Source organism: Sapajus apella, unplaced genomic scaffold (assembly GCF_009761245.1).
Source record: "Sapajus apella isolate SASKATOON/1434 unplaced genomic scaffold, GSC_monkey_1.0 scaffold113, whole genome shotgun sequence".
Classification (NCBI taxonomy): domain Eukaryota; kingdom Metazoa; phylum Chordata; class Mammalia; order Primates; family Cebidae; genus Sapajus; species Sapajus apella.
This window is the reverse complement of record NW_022437053.1, coordinates 1,608,635-1,632,324: the sequence shown is the minus strand read 5'-3', so window position 1 is coordinate 1,632,324 and position 23,690 is coordinate 1,608,635. Positions and strand designations below refer to the sequence as shown.

Genomic DNA, 23,690 nt, shown 5'->3' with positions numbered 1-23,690 from the left:
GCATTGGTCAACCAGAGCATGTGCTATTTCATTAGGCAAATGGAAATATTTTTTCATCTCTCTTTCTTTTGGAAATATAATTTGCAGTGAGTGATTTTGCTATTCCTGGTCCTTCCCATCACTTTGAGGGATCCAGATGGAATCCTCCTGCCCCACCCCATGGCATATTTCTCCTCACCTGTTGTCTCTCTCTGTGGTTTTACCTGTGAAGATTATTGCTACAAAGTGACCAGTCAGAGCCATCCCTGTTGACCCTTGGAATTCTTTCAGAACAGCCTTGTAGACACGGTTCAGGCTGTTGAGTTCCTTGGGTATGGTACTTGTACCTCTCTCTCTTTATGCATATTCTTATGCTCTTGTCCTTGGAATTACTCTCTGCGCATTCAGCCATTCCGGTCATGCTGATGACTGGCAGATCAATCCCCCAGCCCAAGCCTCTTCCAGAGACTGACACCCCTATCTCCCACTGTCTCACATGTGGCCAGCCACTTGAACTGTGTCTAAGAACTGCCCTGTTTCCCCCATCAGCCCATCATTTCACCTGTGTCATGCCCTGTGCTCATCCCCTCCTTCACCGCCCTCTGCTGCTGCCTTGGGTGCTTGCAAATGCTGCAGCCGCTTGTGTTCTTTGCTCTCAATTTTGCAGCCGCCCCCTCGCCAGTCTCTGTCTTCAGCCTCGTTGCACACAGCTTTCAGTTTTTGGGCTGTCCCCAGAGCTCCCTCACTTAGCCCCTTTAGGCAGAACCCACCCACCCACCTATTCCAGGGGCTGCCATGAGATCTCTTCAGTGTGCATCCAACATGGAAGCCCCTGCCTGCTGCCTGGGGCCCTGGGCTGAGGGTGGGGGTAGGGGGACCTGCAGTAGCACCCCAGCCTCTGCACTGTGCTCCACACACACTGCCTGATTTGTACTGGTGCCTGCAGCCCAGCCACCTTCATAGGGGGAAGAAGGAGGACCTTCCTCCATTTTCTCCCCATCCTGAGTCCCAGCGCTGACCCAAGACCCTGGCAACCCCACAGTTCATCCAGGGTGCACGTGAAGGTCCTAATGCCCACCAAGTAAGGATCGCATTTAATTATGGTTCAGCATTGACCATTTGGATGACCTTGAACCCAGGAGTACCAGTCATTGGGGGAACTGTAGACAATGTTTGTATCCCCCTCCAAATCCAGATGTGGAAACCTAACCCCCAAGGTTATGGAATTGGGAAGTGGGCCCTTAGGGAGATGATTAGGTCATGAGGAATGCGTGGTGGCTCACACCTGTAATCCCAGCGCTTTGGGAGGGTGAGACAGGCAGATCACGATGTCAGGAGTTTGAGACCAGCCTGGCCAACATAGTGAAACCCTGTCTCTACTAAAAATGCAAAAAATTAGCTGGGTGTGGTGTTGCACACCTGTAATCCCAGCCATTCAGGAGGCTGAGGCAGGAGAATTGCTTGAACCTGAGAGGTGGAGGTTGCAGTGAGCCAAGTTCATGCCACTGCACTCCAACCTGGACAACAAAGCCAGACTCCATCTCAAAAAAAAAAAAAAAAAAAAAAAAAAAGCAAATAAAGATGATGATTAGTGTAGTCAAAGTGAAACTCTCTAAAACTTTGGAATGGGTGTTAAAGAGAGGGGAGGAGTGTGTATGTGTGTAAATGTGTGCAAATGTGAGCATGCACATGTGAGCATGCACATGTGTGCATGCATAGGTCAGAGGAGAGGATAGGTAGGTCAACAGTGACCGGGCGATTCTGCAGTATGTGGACAGATGCAGGCGGCTGCATGGCAGTGGCACTCTGTGTTTGGATGTGATGTTATGTCTCTCTTTACAGTAGTATCACCTTTTTTTTTTTTTAACTATCTTTTCAATCAAAACTTTTACTGAGAAGGCACTGGGTCATCCTTGCATGATGAAATGGCCTGGCCCCCACGAGAAGGCCACGACAGCTTCATAATCTGCGTGGGTGGTCTGTGGATCCCCCTGGGTCATTGACTTAATTTTAAAAGACAAGTGTTACAAACTTTTGCTGTTTCAGTGAAAAATGTATCCTCCTTTCCTAAATTAAGGGGAAACTTAAGTGACTGATAATGTTTCCTAGACAACTGGGATCATGTTTGAAGCCTTGATAAGAAGCGCGCAGAAAAGTCTCTGGATGTGGCATGGAAACTGATGTTGCCCCCCTCTGGAGATGCACCTGAGTTTATGTCCCTGATACTAACATGTCCTGGTTGACAGAGTATGCTAGAGCTGGAGCTGGAACTGGAGCTTTATTTCAGAGTGACAAGTTCGCCAGAATGTTTCATGCCAGGCAGATAGTCATTCACTTACCTTCTGGGCTGGTCTTTCAAAGTTCTATTTTTCTCTTCCATAGAGGACAGTATTTTCCAAGGTGTTCGAATGTTTTGGTGAAAAGACATTTTAAAACAATCTAAAGCAGCCATGAAGAGCTGGCCGGAGGCCCCTAAGTACAAGGTGCTGGGTGATTGCAGGGCTGGTTACAGAGCTGTCTCTGGGCTGGCTCTTACTCAGCTGGCAGTGGGCAGCCTGCTTCAGCCTGTTTCTGGGCTGCAGAGAATACCTTGCTCATCAGAATTTGCTGCTGTCCCATGGTTTTTTGTATGGCCCAGGAAACCCCTGAGCAGCCCTTAACTCCAGAATGCATTTTCATGGAGCTCCATTGGGAGGGCTTTATTTGGGGAAGAAAAGAAGCCTCTCAGACCATTCTCTCATAATACATGGCTGTGTGGCTGGCTCTTCTGGGCATGCCATTAGCTTCATTTCAATGACTGATAAAGTGTCCTTCTTGACAATTAAACAGTGCATTTGCTGATAATTTTTTTGTTGTTGTTGATTTTAAAGGTGCTGGTCAACAGATTGTGAGTCGATTATAAACTGCCTCTCCCAACCTCCCACTGTCTCATTCACTATTTGTGTGGCATGCTAAAATGTTTTGAGGAGTGGAGCATTTACATAAGCGTGTTGATTGACTAGAAATGTGTATGTGTATTTCCTATGATTTAAACCTGTCAAAAACTCTAGCATCCAGCTTACTGTTCTCCCATTTCAGATGAAAAACTGAAACACAGAGATTAACAAAGTCCCCTAAATTTATATAGATGGTGAATAGTGGAAGTTGGGATTAAACTGGTATTACAGATTGCAGGTTTGTATCCCCTCCATTCATATGTTGAAATTTTAACTCCCAAGGTGATGATTTTAGGAGGTAGTGCCTTTGGGAAATGATTAGGTCACGAGGGTGTATCCCTCATGAATGGGATTTATGGCCTTATAACAGGGACCCCAGAGGTGCCATTGCCCCTTCTACCATGTAAGGATGGGGGGAGAAGGCACCGTCTATAAACAGGTAGCAGGCCCTTATCAGACACAGAATCTGCAGGTGCTTTCATGTTGTACTTCTACCTGCCAGAACCGTGAGAAATTGTCTGTAAGCTACGACTTCCATGGTATTTTTGTTACAGCAGCCAGAACTAACTAGATTGAGTGTGGAAGATGTTGCTTCACCAGATAATGAATTCTGTCAAAGGGCATATTATATTCATCTTAGCAAATGTCAACATGTAAATGTTTAATATAAACAAAACTACATCTTGAGTTTCCTGCATTTTGTCATTTAAATGCAGTACATGCTAAATAATAATTGTTCATTAAATGTTTATAGAATTTATATTCATATATACAGAGATATAGATAGGCTTATGTCTACATATTAAAATCTACGTATCTGTAATTATACTGGCCAGGTAATATTGAGTAACCAATAAAAATCAGCTAAAAATTGAAAATAGTACAGAAAAACATCACTTTCAACATTGTTAATATTGAAACAGTGTTTCTGTAGCATTACTTCACATTATATACAGACTTCTTTAATACATTGCAAATTAACAGATAAAAATGGTTGTGCATATTAACCAGTTAGAATTTAAGATATGTAGATGTATTTGGGCTTATAAAGTGTATTGTAGGTGCTATTTGAACTTCATATATGTGTAACATACATATAAAGAATATATTTTTCTTATTAACAGTTTGTTTTTATATTATTTTATTTCAAAGAGTAAATGTCAGTGGCTCCCCAACTTTGATGCAAATCGAAATCAACTGGGGGGGCCTTCAAATGTACTAGTGTATGGCTCTTCACTTGTGTCCATCCTGACTGAATAAGCTTTAACCTGTGTCTTGGGATTTTACCAAGCTACCTAAGTAATTCTAGTGTGCAGCAAACTTTGGAAATCCCTGGTATATGCAGTACATGAAGAGTCATTAGATTTAGTATCTGTGTATGCCCTACAACTCATCATTTTTTTAAAATTCATTCCTTTACTCACTGTACACTTACCAACTGTCAGGCATTATGCAAATGCTAGGCACATAGAGGTGAATGAAAAAGGCACAGCACTGCTGTCCTGCAATTTTAGTCTAGCAGAGGGATATAAACAATATTCAGGTAAATAAATCAATGCTCTAAAATATTTTTTTAAAGATTGTGGAAAGTGAGAAAGAGGTCATGAGCAAGATGCTGTTATGAAGAATAAATGTAGCTCCAGGCAGCAAGACAGCATGGAGGAACACTACAAGTCAGGCAGGAGTTTGGCAGCTTCTAAGGATGAAGTGTCCCTTGGGAGAGGCTGAAGAGGTTGGAGAGGGGTGTCTGGTCAGGGGCTTTGAAGCCATGCTATGACTTTGGACTTAGACTTCAAACATTGTGATGCTGTTGGTTATTTTAGGCCAGGGGGCTGGGGTAAGGGTGGAGGTGGAGATAAGGTCCAGTTAACCATTTTAAAGGTTCTTTGTAGTGGCCATTGCATTCATTCAAGTAAGGGATCATAGTATCCTGGAGAAGAGTGGTGTAGTAGAGATGGATTCATGATGTATTTGGAGGAACTCCCTGGCATTGCTGGTGAATTGCATATTCGATGCAAGGAACAGAAAGGAATCAAGAATAATTCCAAGTGTTTGACCTAAGCGATCACATAAATCTTGATGTCATTTGGTGGGAAGGGAGATGGTTCATGCGCTGTTGCCAGCAGGTGTGGATTTGGAAGTCAAGTCAGTAATTCTATCTGGCATAGTAAGCTTGAGATGCATGATAGACATCTAAATGGAACTGACAAATAAAATAGTCTAATAAACCAGTACCCAGACCAGAAAACAGAACATAAGCAGCTGAACGGAAATGTTCTTCTTTCTCTTTCAATACCTGCCCTCCTATGACCTTATTAAAATCGTGTTAGTTTTAGTAATTTTTCTGTAGATTTTTTTATAATTTTCTAAAAAAAACTCATCTGTGAATAACATCAATTTAGATTTGCTTCTTTCCAATATGTATGCCTTTAATTTGTTGTTGTTCTTATTTCATTGGCCAGAGCCTCCAGTACAATGTGGACCATGAGGGACAAGTGCAGGGGATCCTTACCTTGTTCTTGATTGCAGATGCAGAACATGCACACTTCCATCATGAAGTCTGATGTAGGCTGTGGGGTTTTCAAGGATGCCCTTTATCAGGTTGAGGGAGCCCTTTTATATTCTTAATCTTTTGAGAATTTTTATCGTGAATAGATGGTAGATTTTGTCAAAGGCTTTTCTGCATTTTCTGTATCTAATGAGATTATTATTTGGTGTTTTCATTTATTCTGTTAACATAATATTATTTTCGAATGTTAAACCAAACTTACATTACTGGAATAAATCCAAATTGGTCATGGTGTATCTTTTTAAATATGTTGTTGAATTTGTTTTGCTCGTATTTTGTTAAGATCGTTTATGTCTGTGTTCATGAAGGATATTGGCCTATAGTTTCTTTTCTTTGTCTGGTTTTGATATCAGACTAATGCTAACTCCATAGAATACGTTGAGCAGTGTTCCCTCCTCCAGCATTTTATGAAAGCATTTGTGAAGGATTTATATTATCCTTTCTTTAAATGCTTGGTAGAATACACCGGTGACACCATTTTAGAATGGGCTTTATACTCTGTGGGAAGAATTTGATTACCAGTTTTCTATTTTATTATTGCGTAGTCTTTGGTAATTTGTATATTTCTAATAATTTGTCCATTTAATATGAGTTATTTGACTATTTTACACAAAGTCATATTCCCATGTAATTAATACTTTTAGTGTCTGTAGATTTGATAGCAATATCCCCTCTTGCATTCATCATTTTTGTGATTTCTGTACTCTCTTGAATTATTGGTAGTCTGACTAAGGGTTTGTCAATTTTGTTAATATTTCCAAAGAGCCAGTATTTGATATTTTATTTTTCTGTTTTATGTTCTGATCTCCATTGTTTTCATTGTTCTACTTTTGTGTTTAGCTTGCTTTTCTTTCTAGTTTCTTAAGGTGGATGCTTAGCTTACTAATTTCATACCTGTCTTTTCTAATATAGTTACATTTTTTATTTTATTTTTTGAATTGGTATACTGCACAATTAGTGACTTTTAATGTATAGTTCTGAGTTTAACACATGTATAGATTTATTTAACCACTATCACAATCAGTGTGCAGAACAATTTCATCACCCAGAAATGAACATTTGTGTCATCAGAGTCTTAAGAGTAGAGCAAGAGTCCCCTCCACTGCTGCCAAGCTGCCCGTTTATAGTCAGCCCTTCCTTTACTCCTAAATAATCCCTGACAACCACTAATCTATTCTCTGTCCTTATAGTTTTCCTATTTTCAGGGTGTCATAAAAATGGAATCATATGGTATGTGTTATATTTGGACTGGCTTCCTTCACTCAGCATAGCAGATTTGAGATTTATCCTTGTTGTGTAAAATCAATAGTTCATTCCTTTTTATTGTTGAAAAGTATGTAATTGTATGGATGTGCCAGTTAGTTTATTCATTCACACTGTGAAGGATGTTTGGGAGGTTCCGGTTTGGGATTATCACAAATAAAGTGGCCGTGAACATTCATGAACAGGCATTTGGGAAAATTACGTTTTCATTTCTCTAGAATAAGTATCTAGGAATGAGACTGCTGTGTCATGCAAAAGTATATGTTTAATTTTATTTAAAAACTGCCAAACTGTATTCCAAGTGTTTTTTGCTTCATGGAATTTGAAGCTCTGTAGTTAGGTGCATACACATTTGGGATTATTTTGTCTTCTTGGAGAATTGAACCTTTTATCATTATTCATTATCCTCTTAATCTTTGGAATTTCCTTTGCTCTGGTCTTCCATGTCTGATGACAATATTTCTGATGTTAATAGAACTACTACAGCTTTCTTTCCATGAATGTTTTCATGACATATCTTTGGCCATCATTTACTTTTGACCTACTTATTTTGTTGAACTTAAAATGGAGTTCATAGAGAAAGCATATTGTTGAGTCTTGTTTTTTAATTCATTCCAATAATCTATGTCTAATAATTGGTATATTTCAATTATTTGGATTTAATTATTTGTTTGTACTTTCATGGACAATTTTTTATTATTTTTAAAATTATTTTTGTTCTGTCTTTTTGTACCTCTGTTTCCCCTTTACTGTCTAGCTTTGGTATACTTGAATTTTTTTCATATTCTAACTTGTCTACTTATATATTCTCTTTGTATAATTTTTGGTGATTGCTCTGGAGATTACAATATTCATACTTATTTTTTCACAGTCTGTGTAGAACAGCATTTAACTACTTAATGTGGAATTTAGAAACCTTACCACCATATAGGTCCCTTTACTTCACCCCCTTTATGTTGTAGGTGTCTTATGTACTACATCTGTAGACACTGAAAATCCCACCAGTGTTATCACATTTACTTTTTTTTTTTTTTTTTTGAAATGAGATCTCACTCTGTTACCTAGGCTGGAGTGCAGTGGTGCGATCTTGGCTCATTGCACCCTCTGCCTCCCGGACTCAAGTGATCCTCCCACCTCAGCCTCCTGAGTAGCTAGGACCACAGTCATGGGCCACCATACCCAGCTAATTTTTATATTTTTGTTAGAGATAGGTTTCATCAAGTTGCCCAGGCTGGTCTTGAACTCCTCAGTGTAAGTGATCTGCCTGCCTTGGTCTCACAAAGTGCTAGGATGACAGGCATAAGCCATTGCACCTAGTATAACTTTTACTTTATAGCTATTGTATAGAAATTATGAGAAGAATCTATTATATTACCCATATATGTACCATTTCTGTTGCTTTTTATTTCTGCAGTTTCAAGTTTCCCTCCAATGTCATTCTTATCTGAGCAACTTCCATCAACATTTCTTTCAGAGCAGCTCCAGTGACTAATTCTCTTCATTTTCTTTCATCTGAAAATATCTTTGTTTCCTCTCCATTCTTGAAGATTATTTTTACTTAGTATAGATTTCTGGGTTAACAATTCTTTTCTTTCATTCCTTTAAAAATGTTGTGCCTCTGTGGTTTCTGATGAGAAATCTGCAGTCAGTCAAAGGATTGTTCTCCTATTTATAATGCAGTGATTTTTCCTTACTGTGTTCAGGCTTTTTGTCAAAAATCTTGCCTTTGGTTTTCAGCCCCATGATTATGATTTGGCGGGGACTGGATTTCTTTTATTTTGTTTTGCTTGGGGTTCCCTGAGTGTCTCAAATCTACAAATTTGTCTTTCACTAAATTTGGGAAGATTTTAGCCATTATTTCTCAAATTTTGTTTTCCACACCAGACTCTTACTTCTCTCTTGGGACTTTGATGACACAAATGTTCAACCTTTTGAGATCTTTCCCTCAGTTTCCTGAGTCTCTTAATTTTTTTTTCATTTTTTTTCCTCTCTGATGTTCAAATTAGATAGTCTCTATTTATTTCTCTTCAAGTCCAATGATTTTCCTCTGCTATCTCCACTCTGCCATTTAACCCATCTAAAGAACATTTTTTACATTTCTGTGATTGTATTTTTCATCTCTAAAGTTTCCACTTGGTTCTTCTTTATATCTTTTGTTTCTTTGCTGAGATTTCTGTCTTTACATTTGTTTATTCTTACATCTTGGAGCATGGTTATAATAGCTGCTTTTGCCAATATTTTTGTCATCTCAGAGTGACATATGTTGTTTTTCCCTTTTCTTGCAGTAAAGGTTTTCCTGTTCATTTGTATACCAAGTAATTTAGATTGAATCCTGGACATTTGGAACATTATGTTATCAGACTCTATGTCTTATCAAAAGGAGAATGTTGACTTACTTTGTTTTATCAGGCAATCTACATAGTTAGGTTCAGGCTTCAAATTCTGACCCTTCTTGGGATGTGGTTCCAAAGTCAAGTCTGTTGTCAGAGCCTTTGCAGTGCTATTTGGATCCTTCTGTAGCTTATGGACCACTCAGTGGCAAGCCTGGGGCCTGGATGGTAGTTAGTCCTGTAGTTCTATAATCAAAGCCTTTGGTGTACTGTTTAGGGTTAGATCCATGCATGCACAGCTCAGAGGTGAACCAGAAGTTCACATCTCACTTTACAGGGTTACTTTCTTGAGCTCCTCCTCTTCACAGTCTTTCTGGTTCTTTTGGCTCCTTTCAGTGTCCTTTGATCAGATAGCCAGGACTTTAGTGTCCCTGCTCTGTCTTGTACTTCATGACTTTATCTGTGCAGAGGTTAAATGGTGGGAGAACAGAGAAAAAAAAGCAATGAGGATTTGCTACAAACCTTTGAGACCACAGCTCCTGTGGGCAGAGAGGAGAATTCCCCTCTCTCAGAATTTTAGGGACATGCCTGGAAGCTGTGGTCTGCAGAATTGCTACCACATCATTCATTTTACTGTTAGCTTTGAAAAACCAGTTTGGTTGAGATATAATTCATATACCATAAAATTCAGCCATTAAAACTGTACAGTTTATTGATTTTTAGTGTATTCACAGATACATACAACTATTCACACAGTTTAATTTTGGAGCACTTCATTGTCCCCAAAAGAAATCCCTTACCCATTAGCAGTGACTTCTACATATGCCCCCCAGTTTAGGCAACGTTAATCTATTTTCTGTCTTTATAGATTCACCCATTCAGGGCATGTAATACAAATGGCATTGTGTAAAATATTATCTTTTGTGTTTGGCTTCTTTTGCTTAATGTTTTCAAGATTCATTCATGTTGTAGTACCAATACTTTCTTCCTTTTCATTGCTGAATGACATTCAATTGTATGGATATATCACATTGCATGTATCCATCAGTTGATGAATATTTGGGTTTTTCTACTTTTGGCCAATATGAATAATGCTACAATGACATTCATGTGCAGATATATTTTCATTTCTTTTTGGTTTATACCTAGGAATAGAAAGTCTGGGTTATATGGGAATTCTATGCTTAACTTTCTGAAGAACTGCCGAACTATTTTTTTGACGTAGCTATGTCATTTTACATTCCTACCAGCAGAATATAAAATTTCCAATTTCTCCACATCTTTGTCAACACTTATTATTATCTGTCTTTTTTATGATAGCCATCTTACTGGGTATGAAGTTATATTTCACTGTGATTTTGAATTGCATTTCCTTAGTGACTAGTAACGTTGAGTATCTTTTCATGTGATTATTGACTAGTTTTATGTGTTCTTTGGAGAAATATCTGTTCAAATCTTTTTTCCATTTTTATTGGCTATTTGTGTTTTTATTACTGAGTTGTATATATTCTGTATACAAGTCCCTTATCAGATGTATGCTGTGCAAATATTTTCTCCCATTCTGTAGGTTGTCTTTTTACATTCTTGTTAGTGTGCTTTGAGGAAAAAAGCCTACAAATTTTTGTAATTTTGATGAAGTTCAATTTATGTGCTTTTTGTTGTTGTTGTTGATTGTACTTTCGTTGTTGTACCTACAAAATTATTGCCTAACTCAAGATTACAAAGATTTACTGCTGTGTTTTCTTCTAAGTGTTATCATGTTATCATCTCTTACTTTTAGGAGTCCCATGATCCATCTTGTCTTAGTTTTTGTGTACATTGTGAAGTAAGGATAGAACTTTATTGTTTTTCATGTGGATACTAAATTGGCTGACCACTATTTGTTTAAAAAAAAAAACAAACCTGTTCTTTCCCCACAAAATTATCTTGCTGATCTTGCAAAGAATCAATCAGACAGAAATGCAAGGGTTTATGCCAATATCACACTATCTTAATTATTGTAGATTTATTGTAAATTTTAAAGTCAGAAAATATGAGTCCTCCTTTGTTTTTCAAGATTGTCCTGGCTATTCTCAATCCCTTGAATTTCCATATGAATTTTAGAGTCAGCTTGTCAGTTTCTGAAAAGCCAGCTGGAATTTTGAAAGGGATTGGTTTCTGTACATTAATCTAAGGAGTACTCCCATCTTAGTAACATTACATTTTCTGGTCCATGAATACGGGACATCTTTTAACAGCAACACTGAAAACTGTAAGACAATGGGAGATAACCTTAATGTGTTCAATACAAAACCCTGCAAAATTAAAATTCTAATTCCAGTGAAAGTATCTGTATAAAATGAAGGAAGAAGAAGTGAGCATTTGGTGGCAGATAATACAGATAAATCTTCAAAGATTGCTACCATAAAGGAGAGCATATAAAGGAGTGGTAGCTGGAGGGAGATATGAAGTCGATTTTTAAGGTGAATGATTTAGAAACATCTCATACAGAGAAGGAGGAAGTAATGAAACAGTGGAAATCGGGCTAATTGGAAGGATGTTGTAACTTTTAGCAGGTGAGGAGGGTAACATCCAAAGGGAGGTAAGGTGAGAGAAGGGTGAAGGATGAGGGTGCAAAAGCTAAAGACTAATGATAGGAAGATCAAGAGTTCTCCGTGGACCACTGTGTGAAGTAGGCAGCAAAGTTATAAGGCAGACTGAAGGCAAAGAGGTTGTTGGAAATTTGAGAAAAATAGAAAAGTATGAAATTGTCATCTTACAGAATAACAAAATGAAATTTTATGAAAATAAAACAATTTAGCAGTTTTTAATGCCTCTGTAATATAAATTTGAAGACAGCCTAGTCATAAGAGTTCGAAGATTTTTTTCCAGTGATGTTCAGATGTTTTGGTACAAGTGCAGAATAAGTGATGTGGAGTAGAGGGAAGGATGGGAGAGGTGTGAATATTACATGTAAAAGCATGGCTCTGGGCAGACGCAGTGGCTCATGCCTGTAATCCCAGCACTTTGGGAGGCCGAGGCGGGCAGATCACTTGAGGTCAGGAATTTGAGACCAGCCTGACCAACAAGGTGAAACCCCGACTCTACTAAAAATACAAAAATTAGCCAGGCATGGTGGCACATGCCTGTAATCCCAGCTACTCGGGAGGCTGAGGCTGGAGAATCACTTGAACCCAGGAGGTGAAGGCTGCGGTGAACTGAGATCATGCCACTGCATTCCATCCTGGGCAACAGACTGAGACTCCGTCTCAAAAAAAAAAAAAAGAAAGAAAGCATGGCTCTGCAGTAAACCACAGTCTATTACACAATAGCAGTTAGAGAAGTTAGAGCAGTTAGAGAAGCAGGACTCAAAAGAAGGAAAGGTATGAGAAATGACAAGATCAGCAGAATGTAGGCCCTGAGAAGGGCAGACTCAAGCACACATGGCCATTGAATACTTTGCAGAAATCAGTAATTCTCTTTGGGATAGGTGCCAAATAAGTGGTACTTGACTCTGGCTGTACATTATAGTCACCTTAGGACCTTTAAAAAATTTATCAGTGGGATTCAAGTCCACTGGTTCAGGATCTCTGAGCATTAGTGTCTTTTAAAAGAAGCACAAGTGATTCTAATATACTGACAGAGCTGATAGCTGCTACAAGAGAGAGCATGGAATGCTGAAGACCTCAAGGCATGAAGTACAGAGCTGCTGCCTTGCACGGCTCCCAATGGTACATTGATAAGGACCGCAGTGTCCCTGGGTGAAAGGTTATAGCAATTTAGAGCATTTTAAGATTGACAACCTGTGGGAGGACGTATAGATCCATTTAAGTATTAGGGATTTAAAATATCTAGAGCAGTGATTTTTTCAACCCTGGGGAGGGACAGGTAAAAAAAAAATTCAGTGCCTCGATAACATCCCAGACATCAAAATCAAAATTATATCAAAATCACTGGTTGAAGCCCAGGCTAAACCACAACTTTTAAGAAAACTCCCCAATTTTTTATATGGGAAATACTGGGTGAGGTGCAGGGTTGGGTGGAGATTTGATTTCTGATGGAGTTGTGTGAGTTTGAAGAAGTTGTGCTTCACCCAGTTGGAGATGTCAAAGAAGCCATTAGCTCCAGGTCTGGAGCTTAGCAAAGTATTAAGCTGAAGCAAAATAATCCCCCCAACTTTGGGTGAATTGTCGATTGCTGTATATTTTTAGAACATATTAGTTTTGTGACGTTCCAATGCCAGCCATAGTCTTCATAAATGACCATGTCTGCTCCCTGGTTTGAGCAGCATTCCCATAGCCAGAGAGAAGGCAGTCTGGCACTGATGCGGGATACTTATAAAATACAGTCAGAAGAGCATCAGGGAAGGGAGGTTTCTGCAGAGTCTGTGTGATCGTACCTGCTAATTTTAGAGTCAAAGGCCCAGATTGGAGGAAGACTCAGTAGAGTGAGATCAGCTGTACACAGCAGGACCATCCTTGGCTGTGTGTCCAGAGGGAGATGACCACATGCTTAGCAGGACGGCACTATTGTTTCTTGTTTTGCTTGTTTGTGTGTTTGATTTTGTTTTTGTTTTTGTTTTTTTGTATGACAGACAGGTTGGTATCTCCCTTTATCCCAATGATACTATCCATTTCTACAGTGTTATATCTGTTGAAGAGGAAGTAGCTATCTTGAGGTAGTTTTTGAACTTTGACTGCAAGACCTTTAAGGTTCCTCAGTCCATTTTGATAATTTGTCAACACTAAAAGTAAATAAAAGCCTACATTTTAGGATTTATATGAAATAAAAATTCAAGACATTTATTTTTGTGGGTTCCCTTAAAATAGTTTGACAATCTACTTAGAGCTGAATTGTTTTGCTTGTTCAAGTGAGGGTTATGGGTGGCCATTGTTGTGGGTGATACAGTTCTTGCCACATGTGTTCTAAGGATCATCAGTGGGTCAGACTCATCTGTGGAAGACTCTTTACACCCTCATATTTATTTTTGTGGACTATTTATTTATTCAAGGCACTGACAATGTCCAAAGAATTCTACAGAATTATTTTAAAGGGCTTCCTTATTAAATTCTAATTCATTATATAATATGCTTTGTCCAGATGAAGGTGACCTATAAGTACACTTTGAAATTTAATTGACATTTTATTAGTGACTTTGGGTTTGTGACTTGGAAAAGAGATTTAGTATCCTTAGGGCAAGGTACAGTGTACCAGGTTGCCCATGGTACAATTCCAGGGGAAAATGTTGCAACTGGCTGGTAATGTCCAGGGCCTGGCTCTCAAATCTCCTTGCTACTTTATTCATTAGTCTGTATCTCACGTTTTTATCTATGTATTTCTGGGGTTATTGGAAATAATACTGCAGTTGTCCTCTTGACCATTGTGTTTGAGTAGCAGCAGTAGCAGTAGTACTAGGAGTGATACAGTAAGATCTAACCTCTAGCACATCTTTTCTCTGTGCCAAGCACCCTATATGTGTTTGCATATATTATTTCATTTCATCTTTACAGTAACCCTATGAGGAAGGTGCTATTTTCACCCACATTGTATAAAAGAAGAGATGAAGTAACTTCCCCAAACTTTGGGGGTAGAACTAGATCCTTGGCTGTCTGGACTCCGACTTAAGATCCCTGGAGGTTCAGCACCAGGAGGTGCAGGATTAATGAGATCTGCTTCTGCCCTAGAGAAAAGCAGGAAGGTAGGGTATGGGCATGGATATGACAACACAGTGAAGTTGGGTTCATCTGGACAGGCGCCTCCTCTTTATGGAGGTTAAAGAGCCTCCATATGATGTGTGCCTGTGTCGTCTACCCCTGCTCAGTCCAGTGGCATTCCAGTGGAGAAAGGAGAGATCTCTTGCTTTGAGGAAGAGGATGGTTTCCTGCCATCATCTCTATGTCATGGAGCAACATCAGTGGCCCCCACATACCCAGTATACAATCTTTACAGTTTCTTATGCATACTGTTCCTTAGAAGCAAGAGGGATGCTGAATAGTTCTTAGATCTGCAGTAGCTGCTGTGTGAGGCCAAAAGTTTTGTCAGAATCACATATACTGGTAAACTGTAAGGTGATGTCATCTAATTTATTTATCTTGCATAGGATATCCCCAGATTCTTATTTAACTTGAACTATTTCAGGGTTAATAAAAACAGAGTGAGTGAGAGTGTGTGTGTGTGTGTGTGTGTGTGTGTTTGTGTGTGTGTGTGTGTGTGTGTGTGTGTGTGTGTGTGTGTGTGTGTTGGGTGCACTAGTTTTTATGCATTCCTGTCCTGAGAAAGGACCCAGTGAATGGATGAGAGGGCAGCCCTGTCTCTGTCACTCTGGCCACCTTAGCTCTGGGAGATGGAGCATTGAAGGGCATAATCAATTATATCATGAGGACAGTGACTTTGGGTGTCAGCACTACTGTACAGCCTTCTCTGGTACCACAGTGGCAAGGCTGTCTTATAGGCTTTTCCAGGGCCCTGACAAGTACCTTGAGAGGAGAAACAAGGTTTTCTTTAAGGTCTAGATTATCCTCGCAATTATTGTTTGTCGTGGAAATCCCTGTTCCAATTTAAAATGTAAAGAGAAAGATAAAATAATGATGAATTGTGATAATGTAAAACTCAAACTACAAAGTAAAAAGAAAGATAAACTGTAAAAGAGTTATTCTGTGTTTAGAAAGAAAAAGCAACAAAGGACCCACAGGCCCTTGGTCAGAGGTGTGGTGGAGGTTGAAATCAGGTGCCCACAGGCACTGGAGTGTTCCTGGGCACAGCTAACTCCATGGCCAGTGGGGCAAGACAGGGCAAGGGACAGGAGCTGGGCTCCTTATCCTCAGTGGAGTGACCACTGGAGGTGAGGCTGGAGTCCTCAGCTGTGCTCTCTTGCTCTGTGACACGCCTCTGCAGAAGGGCTTGAGCCCATAACCCCTTCCCAGTGGGCACCAGATAAACAGCACTGGCCACTGCACACCCCTGTTTGCCTTGCTGCCTGCCTGGCTGCCAGTCTGTTACAGACCTAGGCACTGAGTGGAAAACGAGCAAATGGGCAGGGCCAAAGCTTGAAGGTAGATTGAGAAGAATTTCAATGAAAACTCCATTCTTACTTGAAATTTTATTTGGCTGGAAGACCACCTCTTTTATTTCAGGAGTACACATTTTAGTTTTTCCTTACATGATGCCTCCTATTTGATAGTAATGAACAGGAAAGGCCCCATTGTAAGTTCTCACCCTGTAGCATTCTAGCTCACCCTCAGATATATCAAGAAGCTCTCTAAACTGGTTATTCTAGCTAGAAAAAAATATATTAAATAAATAAAAATAAAAAAGGAAGCTCTCTTGTGTTTTCAAATGCTTCTGGCACCATGAGGATAAAAATCAATGTATGCCACATGTAACTAATACATTCTCGCTTTTCCCCTCCTTCCATTCCTCCTCCTTACCTCTCTCCTATCTTCCCTTATTCTCCCTCCTACCTTCACTTCCCCTCTTCCCACCTTTCCTTCATCTCGATCCTCCTTAAACAGAATTCTCCCTCTTTTTCTCTCTTTCTAATGCACGCGCACGCGCACACACACACACACACACACACAAACAGTCTCACTTTCTCTTTCACACAAACACACACACTCTCACATGTGCACGTGTACTCTCTCCCTCTTCTGTGCCAGCTAACTAGACTAATAAGGAAACCAACCCGTTATTCCAGGAGAACCTCCTTCATACCTCTACTCCAGCAGTTCTCAAACTGTGGTCTATGGACCACTAGGGTCAATGAGAAACTTTCAGAAGGTTCACAATGTCAAAATGACTTTTATAATAATATTAAAAGAACAAATCTGGAGGTATCACATTACCTGATTTGAAACTATACTGTAAGGCCATAGTTGCCAAAACAGCATGGTACTGTTATAAAAACAGGCACATAGCCCAGTGAAACAGCATAGAGAACCCAGAAATAAACCCAAATACTTACAGCCAACTGATCTTCAACAAAGGAAACAAAAAACATAAAGTGGGGAAAGGACACCTTTTTCAACAGTGGTGCTGGGATAATTGGCTAGCCACATGTAAGAAAGTGAAAATGGATCCTCATCTGTCTCTTATACAAAAAACCCAAGTAGGATTAAAGACTTAAATCTAAGACCTGAAACTATACAAATTCTGGAAGATAACATTGGAAAAACCCTAGACATTGGCTTGGGGAAGGATTTCATGATCAAGAACCCAAAAGCAAATGCAAAACAGCATGGTTCTGGTACCAAAACAGAGATATAGACCATTGGAACAGAACAGAGGTCTTGGAGGCAACACAACATATCTACAACCATCTGATCTTTGACCAGACAGAAACAAGCAATGGGGAAAGGATCCTGTTTAATAAATGGTGTTGGGAAAACTGGCTAGCCATGTGCAGAAAGCAGAAACTGGACCCCTTCCTGACACCTTACACTAAAATTAACTCCAGATGGATTAAAGACTTAAACATAAGACCTAACACCATAAAAACCCTAGAAGAAAATCTAGGCAAAACCATTCAGGACATAGGTGTAGGCAAGGACTTCATGACCAAAACACCAAAAGCATTGACAACAAAAGCCAAAATAGACAAATGGGACCTAATCAAACTACACAGCTTCTGCACAGCAAAAGATAGTCATTAGAGTGAATCGGAAACCAACAGAATGGGAAAAAATTTTTGCTGTTTACCCATCTGACAAAGGGCTGATATCCAGAATTTACAAAGAACTAAAACAGATTTACAAGAAAAAAACTAACAAGCCCATTCAAAAGTGGGCAAAGGATATGAACAGACACTTTACAAAAGAAGACATACATGAGGCCAACAAACATATGAAAAAATACTCATCATCACTGGTCATCAGAGAAATGCAAATCAAAACTACATTGAGATACCATCTCATGCCAGTTAGAATGGTGATCATTAAAATATCTGGAGACAACAGATGCTGGAGAGGATGTGGAGAAATAGGAACACTTTTATACTGTTGGTGGGAGTGTAAATTAGTTCAACCATTGTGGAAGACAGTGTGGCGATTCCTCAAGGACCTAGAAATAGAACTTCTATTTGACCCAGCAATCCCATTACTGGATATATGTCCAAAGGATTATAAATCGTTCTACTATAAGGACATGTGCCCACAAATGTTCATTGCAGCACTGTTTACAATAGCAAAGACCTGTAACCAACCCAAATGCCCATCGATGATAGACTGGCTAGGGAAAATGTGGCACATATACACCATGGAATATTATGCAGCCATCAAAAACGATGAGTTTGTGTCCTTTGTAGGGACATTGATGAACCTGGAAACCATGATTCTCAGCAAACTGATAGAAGAGCAGTAGATCAAACACCACATGTTCTCACTCATGGGCAGGTGTTGAACAATGAGAACACATGGACACAGGGAGGGGAGCACTACACACTGGGGTCAGTTGGGGGGAAATAGGGGAGGGACAGTGGTGGGTGGGGAGCTGGGGAGAGATAGCAAGGGGAGAGATGCCAGAGGTAGGTGATGGGGAGGAAGGCAGCAAATCACACTGCCACGTGTGTACCTATGCAACAATCTTGCATGTTCTTCACATGTACCCCAAAACCTAAAATGCAATAAAATAAATGGAAAAAAAAAGATAAATTGCTGAGACTTCATTAAACCAAAAAGCTTTTGCATAGCAAAAGAAACAGTCATTAGAGTAAACAGACAACCCACAGAGTGGGAGAAAATCTTCACAATCTGTATGTCTGACAAATGATTAATATCCAGAATCTACAATGAACTCAAATCAACAGGAAGAAAACAAACAATCCCATCAAAAAAATGGGCTAAGGACATGAATAGACAATTCTCAAAAGAAGATATACAAATTAAAACCATAAAGCAATACCACTTTACTTCTGCAAGAATGACCATAATAAAAAAATTAAAAAATGGTAGATGGTGTGGATGCAGTGAACAGAGAACACTGTACATATATATATATATATGTGTGTGTGTATTATTCCATCATATTCCAATAATACATATATATGTATATATGTATTATTGCATTATATAATATATATATATTATACAGTGTGCGTGTGTGTGTGTGTATATATATATATATATATATATATATATGATGGAATACTATACAGCCATAAAAAGGAATGGATTAATAGCATTTGCAGAAACCTGATGAGATTGGAGACTATTATTCTAAGTGAAGTAACTTAGGAATGGAAAAACCAAACACTGTATGTTCTCATTGCATAAGTGGGAGCTAAGCTATGAGGATGTAAAGGCATAAGAATGACACAATGGGATAGCTGCAGCGAGGGACTTGCTGAGGTGCTCAGATTCTTGTAGCTGTGCCAGGATTTAACCACCACCATTTCAAGCAAATAGCAAAGACCAAGACCACCAAGAAGCACCCTCAGCACACAACATCCAATGTGCTTGCTATGTTTGACCAGTCACAGATTCAGGAGTTCAAAGAGGCCTTCAACATGATTGATCAGAACAGAGATAGTTTCATCTACAGGGAAGATTTGCATGATATGCTTGCTTCATTGGGGAAGAATCCAATTGATGAGTTTCTGGATACCATGATGAATGAGGCTCCAGGCCCCATCAATTTCAGCATGTTCCTCATCGTTTTTGGTGAGAAGTTAAGTGGCACAGATCCTGAAGATGTCATCAGAAATGCTTTTGCTTGCTTTGATTAAGAAGCAACTGGCACTATTCAGGAAGATTACCTGAAAGAGCTGCTGACAACCATGGGGGATCAATTTATGGATGAGGAAGTGGATGATCTGTACAGAGAAGCACCTATTGACAAAAAGGGGAATTTCAGTTACATCGAGTTCACACGCATCCTGAAACATGGAGCAAAAGACAAAGATGACTGAAAGAACTTCAAATTCCAGCCAAATGTTCCTTGCTGCCACTTGGGTATTTCTGAGATTTTCTCTTGCATGCCTTTAGCTTTACAGCTTTTGCATTTCCTGTTGTATTTATTTTCAGCCATTTTGGGCACATGTATCTTTATACTCAGACTGGAAACAGGACTTTCTATTAATATCATTTTTAGAATAGAAAATAAGGTAATTTAACCTACCAGCCATCCCCTACCCCAATAATTGTGGTCTATACAGAGTCAATATTTTTTTTCAGAGAAAGTTATTTGCTCAATTTTTTCTGAACCATAATTAAACTTTATGATTAAAAAAAAGAATGACACAATGGACTTTCCAGATTCGGGGGAAAGGGTGGGAAAGGAGTAAGGGATAAAAAATTAGAAATAGGGTGCAGCGTATACTGCCTGGGTAACGGATGCACCAAAATCTCACACCTCATCACTAAAGAACTTACTCATGTAACAAAACACCATCTATTCCCCAATAACCTATGGAAATATAAACACATGGACACAGAGAGGGGAGCACTACACACTGGGGTCAGTTGGGGGAAAATATGGGAGGGACGGTGGGGGGTGGGGAGTTGGGGAGAGATAGCAAGGGGAGAGATGCCAGATGTAGGTGATGGGGAGGAAGGCAGCAAATCACACTGCCACATGTGTACCTATGCAACAATCTTGCATGTTCTTCATATGTACCCCAAAACCTAAAATGCAGTAAAATAAATAAATGGGAAAAAAAAGGAAAAAACAAACAAACAAAGGATAAGATGCTGGAAATGAATCCAAACTCAGAAAGGTGTATTAACAATTTGCCAAGGCGCAGAAAAGAAGCTTGCTTGTAATATAAATAAATTATAATCATGAGAAAAATAAATAAATAAATAAGTATTTGGTAGAATTCTGCAGTGACACTGCCTGGACCTGGAGATTTCTTTTTGGGGAATTTGTTGGAAAAAAAAAAAAAGTCTTTTGCCTTTTTCACTATGTGAATATTTGGGCCATAGTACAAGAAGTAATGGTGGTAACACTGCTGGCACCTTAGCTTGAATCAAGCTTGTGGCATCAAACTGCGCCATTAGTCACTGTATTCCTCACCATTTTGCGCAATGTAAAGGTAAATGCTAATTTCCCTTAGTAATGTCCCTGATGAAACAGTAAAAATGATTCATTTTATTAAATATTGACCCTTGAATACAAGCCATTTTAATATCCTGAGCACTTCTGCTACAGATGATGGTGGTCTTAAAACAAAATCACCATCTGTGCACTTGTTTCAGTTGCAAGCTTAACCAGCCTCCTTTTCCATGAAACACCACTTTTACCAAAAGAATGACTGACAAACTATGTTTACTCAGACTTTGTTATATGACAAAGGTTTTCTTTTTTTCAAAAATGATAAGTCTATTATATAAAACAATTAATACTATTTGTTGCTTTAAAGTCAGCATTCAGATTCTTTAAAACGTGACCTAAATAGCTTAACAGCACTTACATTCCCTATTGATATTGGGGGTAACATTAGTTAATGTGATTTTTGATATTGCATAATGAAATATAGTATGTCAATATTTGAAAAAGCTTCATAACTCAGCAAGCTAATGTTTTCTAAATAACTAATGCATGATGTAGCAAAATTATGCATGAATAAAAGATTCATTTGAAGTATAAGCTGGACCAATGGATTTTAGAGTAACAGAGTACAAAATGTTCTTTGATGTCATGTTAGATTCCACAATGCCACCAGCTTTTAAACAACTATCACTTGTCAAGTTTCAGAATGATATTAAAGAATATCCTACATTTACTTGAAAAACCTACTAAAATACTCCCCATTTTTCCAACTACATTTCTCTATGAGGACAGATTTTCCTCGTACATCATCCAAAACAACATAGTTTTGCTTTGTAGTTGTACTGCATTTCTATGTATCCATACACATCATACCTTAGCATAACATGTTTTCAACTTTACATAATGGAATCATACTGTATATATTTTGTGTTTTTCTTTCTTCTTTTATTCAACACATACTTTGAAATTTATCTGCATCACTGTAGGTACCTGGAGTTCTTTCATATTCATTGCTTTATTTGTATATGAATATGCCACATTTATTTACAAAGTATTTTAAAATTTTAATTTTAGATTCAGGGGTATGTGTGCAGGTGTGTTACAAGGGTATATTTGTGATGTTGGGGTTTGGGCTTCTACTGATCCCGTCACGTACATAGTGAGCATAATACCCAGCAGGTAGTTTTTCAGCCCCTGCCCCCTCCCTCCCTCTCTTCCTTTGGAGTTTCTAGCATCTGTTATTCCTGCCTTTATGTCTGTGTGTATCCAAGATTTAGATCTCACATACAGTATTTGGTTTTCTGTATGTATTGGCCTATGACAATGGCCTCCAGCTCTGCCCATGTTGCTGAAAAGGACATTATTTCATTCTTTTTTGTGGCTGCAGAGTATTCCATGGTATATATGAAACACATTTTCTTTATCCAGTCCATCACTGATGGCCATCTAGGTTGACTCCATGTCTTTGTTACTGTGAATAGTGATACAAGGAATATACATGTCCATGTGTCTTTTGGGCAATACAATTTATTTTCCTTTGAATAGATACTCAGTAATGGGATTGCTGGGTTGAATGATAGTTTTATTTTTAGTTCTTTGAGACATCTCCAAACTGCTTTCTACAGTGGCTCAACTAATTTACTTTCCCCCATGTAGTGTATAAGCATTCCCTTTTCTCTGTAGCGTCACTGTCTGTTATTGATTGGGTTTTTAATAATAGCCATTCTGACTGGCATAAGATGGCGTCTCAATGTGGTTTTGGCATGCATTTTTCTGATGATTAGTGATGTTGAGCAGTTCTTTATGTGTTTTTTGGCCACGTGTATGTCTTTTTGAGAAGTGTCTGTTCATGTCCTTTGCCCATTGTTAAATGAGGTTGTTTCTTGCTTGTTGATTTGTTTATGTTCCTTATAGATTATGAATATGTCATTTGTCAGATGCATAGTTTGAGAATATTTTCTGCCATTTCTCTAGGTGATATATTTACTCTGTCGATAGTTTGTTTTGCTGTGCAGAAGCACTTTAATTGTGTTCCACTCATCAATTTTAGTTTTTGTTGCAATTGCTTTTGAGGGCTTAGTCGTAAGTTCTTTGCCTAGGCTAATGTCCAGAAGGGTATTTTCTAGATTTTATTCTAGGATTTTTATAGTTTGAAGTCTTACATTTAAGATTTTAATCCATCTTGAGTAAATTTTTATATGGTGATAGGTAGGGGTCTAATTTCATTCTTCTGCATATGGCTAACCAGTTTTCCCAGCCCCTTTTGTTGTATAGGGAGTCCTTTCCCCATTGCCTATTTTTGTCGACTTTGTTGAAGATTAAGTGGTTGTAGGTGTGTGGCTTTACTTCTAGAGTCTCTGTTTTGTTCCATTCTTCTATGTGTCCATTTTTGTATTAGTGCTATGCTGTTTTGGTTACTGAGGTCTTGTAGGATAATTTTAGGTCAGATAATGTGATGCCTCCAGCTTTGTTCTTTTTGCTTAGTATTTCTTTGGCTATTTAGGCTCTTTTTGATGTCATATATATTTTGGAATTTTTTTTCTAATTCTGCAAAAAAATGACATTGGTGATTTGATAGCAATAGTGATAAATCTGTTAATTGCTTTGTGCACTATGACCATTTTAACAATTTTTTTTTTAAATTAGAATCTT

The 23,690-nt window shown here is 38.7% G+C and overlaps 1 protein-coding gene and 1 pseudogene across 2 annotated transcripts in view; both read left to right on the top strand.

Moving 5' to 3' along the window:
* Positions 1–20,274, top strand: part of LOC116537717 — a 42,573-nt pseudogene extending 22,299 nt beyond the window's left edge. The window contains exon 2 of the transcript XR_004263273.1: positions 19,405–20,274. The product of XR_004263273.1 is annotated as a myosin regulatory light polypeptide 9 pseudogene (transcript). The remainder of the gene's footprint in view (positions 1–19,404) is intronic.
* Positions 1–23,690, top strand: part of OTUD7A (OTU deubiquitinase 7A) — a 293,684-nt gene that overhangs the window by 82,316 nt on the left and 187,678 nt on the right. The window lies entirely within an intron of this gene.